The sequence below is a fragment of the Nicotiana tabacum genome, chromosome 8 (assembly GCF_000715075.1).
Source record: "Nicotiana tabacum cultivar K326 chromosome 8, ASM71507v2, whole genome shotgun sequence".
NCBI classification, from domain to species: domain Eukaryota; kingdom Viridiplantae; phylum Streptophyta; class Magnoliopsida; order Solanales; family Solanaceae; genus Nicotiana; species Nicotiana tabacum.
The window spans coordinates 151,340,516-151,348,882 of record NC_134087.1 but is presented as its reverse complement, the minus strand read 5'-3'; the positions used below and the strand labels follow the sequence as shown (position 1 = coordinate 151,348,882).

At 34.9% G+C, this 8,367-nt stretch overlaps 1 long non-coding RNA gene across 1 annotated transcript; it reads right to left on the bottom strand.

The window, feature by feature from the left end:
- Positions 1-1,792: 1,792 nt before the first annotated feature.
- On the bottom strand, positions 1,793-3,397 carry LOC142162579 (uncharacterized). The gene is made up of 2 exons (XR_012693810.1): positions 2,853-3,397; positions 1,793-2,155 (listed from the first exon to the last, which is right to left on the bottom strand). It is a non-coding gene; the product is annotated as an uncharacterized LOC142162579 (long non-coding RNA).
- Positions 3,398-8,367: the final 4,970 nt, after the last annotated feature.

Below are 8,367 nucleotides of genomic sequence, written 5' to 3'. Positions count from 1 at the left end.
CAAGCTTCGCTAAGTCAAATGCACATGATGCAACAAAACGATCCTACTAGGGATAACCAGTCATGTGACTTATTCTTCTAGGTTTTTAAAAATCATAGGGGATGAGGTGTATCTAGACTAGCCATAAAATAAGCGGACAACTCGAGTTGGGAAGGGGTAGTGTACCGAGAGCACTATATCTCAGGCTTAGCTACTGGACCCTCGTCGTTCTTAAATATGGGTGACTAATAATCCTTCACAGGGAGCCCAGGCCCACCGGCTTTATCTCAACAAAGAATGAGGTGCGTATCCGCAATTTCCGAGGTTGTATTCAGAAGACTCTGAGGGGGTGCGCAAGAAGACAATTTATAATACAGTTCAACAATATCAAAGCGGTAAAGATAATCAAGTAGCACATTAGGCCCAAATATATCACAGTTATATACAAAAAATTAATAAAGCCAAATAAAATCAATGTACAAGAATATATGTGTGTTATGGATTGTTGTGGGTTAAAGAGTTTTTCCAATTAAAGTGCCAATTTTGAAATATGAATTATTTTATTGTTCAGAGTCGCCACTTGGAATTGATTTTTAGGTGTTCCAAATCACCTTTTATTTGAATCCCTATTTAAAGGAAGATTTGACTCTTTTATTATTGCTCTGCAAAAATAAAGTCCCGGTAAGGAATTCTATTGATCGGGGAGAAGGTGTAAGGCATTCCTCAAGTCCCGTGGTTGTAGCACGGTCGCTTTATTGACTTAAAACTTGGCCTGGATTAATTTTGGACAAACTGTGCTTTATATGATTTTTGTGTTATACCTATCCGCTTTTATTTCTTGGTTATTAGAATTAAAAAATGATTTGGATAAATTACGTTGTCATAAGCACGCTATACAAGCGAATGAGTGATCGAATAGCAAAATTAATTAACTTTCATAATTGTGCCTCGCAAGCGAACCTGAAATCATGACAAAGAATTATTTGTAGTACTTTTGAGAAATTACTACATTTGACAAAATTGATTCTTGAAAATTATTAAAAGCCAACTATCGCGTTACGTAAGTGAATTCACGATTTTAACAAAGGATTGATTAAATAAAAGAAATTAACTAAAACTAATGAGCGTGGTATGAGATTATTGAATTAACTTATTGAATGTTAAACATCACGCTACGCAAGCGATTCCGTGAAGTTAAGGTGTGCCTCCTAATTGCCTAGCGATTACAACGGATCATTTCCTGGGAGCAAAGCAAGTCTTTTGTAGTTGAGAAAAATTATTTCCTAAGTACTGAATTTTTGAGAAATTCCTTTAAGTTTCTAAGCTAAATAGATATTACTTTTAAAAGTTTTAATTAATGACTTTCACCAAAGAAACACTCGCTACAAAATGCTCCTAATATTTAGAACTTTACCTAGCAAAAGGACGTTGAAATAGAGACCCAAACATGAAATTCACTTTTTATATCATTATGAAACAATATTTTTATTAATTTAAAACATCAACCCAAAGAAGAAAACACTTTTATTTTTCTAGATGTATGACCGTGGATTCCTAATTCTTGAAATTAGTAACATTAATCTATATACCATCTCATTATCAAAGCTACTTTTACATGAAAAAAAACCTTTTCAATATGAATAAAGTTGGGGATCTAATTTAGCTCAACGACAGGTTGAGATTAAAATAAATACATTCTTACAACTACACCATAGATGTCATTTGTCATGTAACCACAAAGAAAAACTAATCGACACCTTAAAAATTTAGTCCTTGCTTAATACCAAAGGAAGAAAAGTAAGTCAACATGCTGTTTTATCATGAAAATACCTTAAACTGTTAAACGTTCAACAATAGAATTTATAACATTAAAACTAATAATGCATCTACTAAGACAAGTTCTTTCATAAAACGTTAATTTACAATAAGAATATAGAGAGTAGAGAATGAGAATACAAACTAATCTTTAGAGCAGAAACTCCTTTTTTCACTAATGCAATGAAACAAACAACAAACTACAAGCTTCAAATAACTCCAAACCAGCAGTCACAATAGTAATCAGCAGCCCCAGTAACTCAAATCAAGGAATCCCAGTAGAAAACAACAAAGCAAAATCCCAGAAACTAATGCTTCAAACCAAAAGCAAATGACTTCTTTCTCTTTTTATTGCTCTTTTCTGGAAAAAAAAAAGCAGCTGAAATTTTTATCTTTCCCTCTTTTTTCTTATGCCTCCCCCTTAAAGTGAAAGAAAGACCCTCCCTTTATAGGAGAGGGAAGCCTTGAAAGTGATTCAAAGTTGCACCAAAAATTTGTCCAAAATCATGATAAAGGACTGCCATTTTTCACTAAAATTAGACACAAGTAAGGGTACTTGTACCTCAAACCTACTCCAAATAGTAAAAGGCAACAAACATGTACCTTACACTCAAGTATTTAGCTTTTATCAACACATGACTCTGAAATTCAAGCAAAACCACTCATACTCAAACCAACTATGAATATGCAAAGCTAGGACATGAATTCCATTGCAATTGAACTAAGTACCCGAATGAACTAAACTAAAACTAATCGATTAATGAGAACTAATAATGGGCGATTGAAATAAGGAAATGTTGCCCAAGATACAACTTAAATGAACATTGATAAGCTATCAAACAACGATTAGTAGCAATCCTAAACAAACGACTAAGTACTTGATTTGAAAATATTAAGCAACGACCAACATTAAAGAATGTTAATGAAAGTAAACACGAACTAATGATCACGGATTAACAATCAATTGAAAACAGAAAATTAAATTAAAACCTAAACTTAAATGGGAAATAACTGAAATTACGAAAAAAGGGGAAAAAGATTAGGGTGCGAGCTTATACCAAACTCCGAGACATTGGAAGTCGAATCGAACAATGAGACGATGTCGAGGATACCAAAGTGGTGGCTGTCCGACCCCGAGACACATGTTTCTTTTTGGAAGACGCTAAACTAATAGATTCCGGCGTCTTTCCAAAAGGAAACAAATGCCTTTGGTCGAAAAAGAAATAAGAAAGATGGAGAAGCAGCAGCGGCGGGCAGTGGGGGTCGCTAGAATTCTGGTCGCCAGAGTTTCGGGTTAAGACCAATGCCAAATGATAGCCTTTGCCTAGCTTTTTACGTCTATGTATGTGTTGGGCGACGGGCATGTCAAAATCCTAACGAATTTGAGGAAAGATGGAAGGCTAGGGTTTAATTTCAGTTTTTTTGAGATTTATAGATTTTGAGAGGGAGTTTGAGGATTTGGGGTCGAGATATGAAAAGGGAGAAGTGTGGGGAAGAAGATGATGTAATTTTGAGGTGATTTGGAGCCACCACAGCGGCGGCAGTGGCGGTGGAGATGGGTGGTGGTGCGGCCAGAGAGAGGAAAAGGAGAGGGCTCTAGGGTTTGGTTGAAGTAAAATTGAAGGCCAAAATCTGATTTTAGGGGTCTTATATACCTTGAGAATATTGAATAAGGGCCATTGGATCAGAGCATAATGAAGGGCTGAGATTTGGTCTTAGTTTCATTAAACAAGGTGACGTAGTTTCACCTTGAAACTACGTCATTTTGAATCTTTTCCTGGCAACTCAATTAAATATGATATTACACTCTTAGCCACTTGACCATTTTAATTTAGCCCATTTTTTCTTAATCCTACTTATTAATCTAATTTTACACAAATAAATTAATCAAACAACTTATTTAAATGATCAATTAACTAGATTAATTCACCAATTGAGTAGTTAGTTAATTCCTAAAATGCATAAATGAAGAAAGAGCTAATTTTTTTTGTTGGTATTTTTATGATAGGAAATATGCAATTAAAGACATAAAAATTGAGAAAAAATAATAAAATAACAAAACACTAATGACTTTAGGAGGTATTAAAATAGTGCAAAAATTAGGTGTTCACACTCCTTGACTCCTCAAGTGGCTCGGACGACTCTATTTCCATATCATCATCCAAACACAATGTGAAAAAATGCTTGTAGTATGGACCACTGCGCTCAAGTACATAAACATTAGAATTGTCAATATCCTCAATACTAATGACACTAAAGTCAACTAAATATGTATCGTCAATATCTTTGGTTGAATCTAGTATCTCTTCTACGACATCGACATCCTCAAAATCTAGTTCGATTGACTGTTGGTGTTCTACTCTGGCCTTCTCCTCTATCTCCTCCCCATATTTTTTCAAATCCTCCAGCATAATGGCAATTTCTGCAGCCAATTCATACTCATATTGGCTACTATCCACAATGTCAACTTGTTGCTCTTTACAAGGTTCAATTAATTTATTCACTTGAGTCTCCAATTTGTGAATAGTTGCCTCTTGCCTTTGTATCTGCCGTGGTTTCTCATCATATTGTTCCACATGGCACTTTAGCATATCCTCGATCTTTTTCGGGTCATCATCCTTGGGTTCTTTGTTCCTATTAACTTCACAAGAAAGAGAAGAACCATCAAAGTAAGGGGTTGGGGGAAGATAAGAAATATAAGCACAACCATGAAAGTGACCATCTTGACCACTACACATATCACACACATTCCACACATAAGGTTGAATTGGTGCACATAACTCGCCCTCGGGAATATTTTGATAATTTTGCCTTGGGTGGTTTCCTTCACAATATGCATAAGGAGGATCAAAAGTAGAATTACCAATATCAAAACTCTCATAATTCCAAGATGCCATATCTCTCAAGTCAAAAATAAAAAATAAACAAAAAAAATCAAATACAAGAAAACAAAAATAAAAAGTTCAAACTTGCAACCTAGAAATATGTACACCTGCAGCTATACCGTTAGTTCCCCGTCAACGGCGCCAAAATTTGATCACGCCCAACTATGCCTTAAAAAAAGGACTAAGCGGTCAATGCAAATATAATCCGGTTTACAAGTCCGGAGTCGAACCCCACAGAGAACTAAGGCTTAGCTACAACTGTTCAATATTGCTAAGAAGACAAGCTCGAACAATTCTTATCTTATAAATATTAAGATTCTTGTATCTAATTAACTAACAAATTAAATTAGTAGATTAACAACTACAGATACTAAGGGTTAGCGACAAGATTAAGGAGGTCTAGAGTTACGATTTCCCCAATTGTCGGAATCCTTCCTGCTACGTTTTCTATAAATTTGCCTAAGTATTCTCTACCGATCATGAGCATTCTAACTGTCATAACTCTCTCTCGAGTAATTACCACAATTTACTAGACATATTCTCTCGAATTACGCTAGCTGGCATTAAGTACGACTTACTCGGATCGCACCCAAGGTTTCGTTATCCCTAATCCCACCTTTAAACCTCTGTATTAATCCATCATATACGTTAGGAGTGATGTTGTTCAACAACTACCTAAATGCGCACTCTCTCCCGAGTAATACACACTAAATAGGCACAGTCGATTGAGAGCTCTTCAACTAACCACAATAATAACGTAGTTGAACAAATAGAGAAAATACTACGGTAAATCTATATTAACGTAACAAGAAAATCATCCTCCAATAGGTTCCATCAAAACCCTAGATAACAAATTAGTTATTCATAATAGTACGCATAACTATAATACTAGAATTCATAGCCAATAATGGAAAGAGGAAGAAGGAAGTGAAAAACTCGTAGAAGAATTCTCCGCCTTACTCCTAGTATGTTCTTGCCTCCATAAGTCGAATCTCCGGTCTCCATAACGGCTAAGTGCTCTTCCTAGGTCTAAAGTTGTATCCAAACTCGATCTTCCTTTAAAATTGATGTTTAATGATTATTTATATGTGTAGGAAAAAAATATAGACAAAATAACCAAATTCAAAATAAAATAGAAGACAAAATAGGCTTAAAACCCGAAACACGCGACAGACGGTGCGTTAGGCATGCGGCGCCTCTAACGCGAGAATTTTGGCTCGCGTCGCCTGATGCTCCGATTCGTTGCCTAACTTTTGCTTCAGCTTTCATTTTTTATTTCTGCCTTTCTCTTTCTCTAATCAATTTCCTTTGCATTCTTTCTTTTCGTCTCTTCAATCATTCTTTTGTCTTTTTTTTTAAAATTTATAATACTAATTGTCCAATAATTATATACTCATGAACCAATTTTGTAGTGTATTAAATAAACATAAAATCTCTACTTCGCTCCTAATTTCGTCTTCGACGTACTTATACATAAAATAGACTCAATTAAGCACAATATAGTATAGTTTAACATTAAAGCTCCGAAATATAAAGTAAATAATGTACTAAAATATGGAATTATAGCCGAACATCATAGCCTAACCCATTAATCTCTGGACGGATTGGGCAGGTTGGCTAGGTTTAGGCTCAAATTGCCTCCCCTAGGGAGAAGGCTCTTTCATTTACTCAAACTCTTGAATCTCTCTACATCATACTAATTATCTCTCAACCTAAGAACTACCTCACAACCTTAGAAAATATGTAGTGATACCCCCATTTATAATTTTACATATTCAAATTTGACAAGTAACTAGGAAACCTATTTCTACATGCCTTGACTAAAAATTAAAGCTTAGTTAGACATAAATAAAATAAAATAGCTAGTGCAAGATTCTAAACAATTTGGGATTACTAATTAATCTTGATTTGATTCTAGCATTACCTCTCTTAAACCAAGATCTTGAAATTTGAGCATGCCATTAGTAATATCGGTCCTTGTAGAAGTTAAGTGCCTTAGACTCTCCAACAATTTTCTAAAATATATAGCATCAACAAAGCCGCGAGTTCCATATCATGTCAACTTCAATTTCTCTTCAACATTGATCATATAATAATATACTGGATTTGGCTTCACCCATGGTAAATCCTTTCAAAAGATCATCATCATATTCTTAGTTCTACCTGAATCATGATAACATCCAACTCTAATCCTAAAAAGGATAAACGATCGTTATAAATATATTTGATTTAAGAGTCCAGAGTCAGAATCCCACAAAGAACAAACATTTAATTATAATTATTAAAGACCACAAAAAGACAAATTCGAATAATTTTCAATTTATAGAGTTTGCGATTTTTGTTTTAAACAAATTAATTACAAATATTAAAAAGCAGTAATATTATCAATTACATGAAGCAAGTTAGCATTCAATAGTAAAATGCATCCAACTATCAATATAAAAACTTAACATGTTCACTATAATCTTGTCGGGTCATCTCTCGTTATAGCAATTATCTTGATGATAGGCTATAATTGCGTATTTTAGTCGCTTATAACGCTCTAATTTATTGCACTTTAATTGAGTTTGAGCTTTAATCGCTAGTGTTTTGCACTAAATATGTGTTTTATGCCTTGTAGGAGTGATTCCGATATATGTAGGCGTTATGGAATGAATTCAAGTGATTTGAAACTTTGAAGTCTGAGTAAAAGCCCAAGACATTAAGCCGGGATTGTGTTCGGAGGTCGTGTACCAAATCCGGATGTTAAAAGAGGACGAAATAAGTTTACTCTGAGAAAATTACCCACGCCGCATGGGCCGCCGCAAGGCGCGGCGCAGCAGTGTAAAATGTTGCCTGATGCGAAAAGTGAAGCCTACTGATAAACTCCATTAGCGCGCCGCAGGGTGCGGCGCGACTGTACAAAATTTACAAAGCCAGAGTCTTATTTCGCGCGGGATAAGGTGTTTTCGTTTGGGACCGACCCTACTTGGTATATATACATGGAAAAACGTTATTTTGGGGATCGAACAGACTTTTGACACATCTTAGACCTAGGGACACACTTATGACGTGGAGGAACACAAACCACGCTTGGAGGAGGCTTCTAACTGGTTTTTCTTCTCTTCTCTTCCTTTAATTTCATAGTTTATTAGTTCTAGAGTTTTGGGTGGTACATGAATGTTGTAGTTTGAATCTTGAATTGTTCTTATTATTTTATCATATTGGTTAATTTATTCAATCTTGTGTTTAATTATTTAATTGCTTGATCACCAATTGAATACTATTTACGAATCTAGGATTGAACTCGGGAGAGGGAATTCTAGATTGCATATAAGATTGAGTAGAGCAAGATCTTAACTCTTAGGGAGGGCGGATTTGCGGTTAAGATATGAATATACCTAATCATCTTTCTTGGTTACTATACGGGAATTATTAATGCGTTCTTGTTAATTCTAATTCCATAGGAATATAGGCGTTTGATTAGCTTGAATAGGCGAGTTGTACTTCGGGAGAAGGCTACGAGCAATATTAACCCTGCGAACCAATAAACCAGATAAATTAATTAGACGATTTAAGTGGAAAACTCAACGGAATTTTTAGCTAACCCATAACTCTAGAATATTCACTCACATTGAATTCGCCATTAAGCTTGTCGTTGTTTTCTTTGATCTCTTAATTTGTTACTTTAGATTAATTTTAGTAAAAT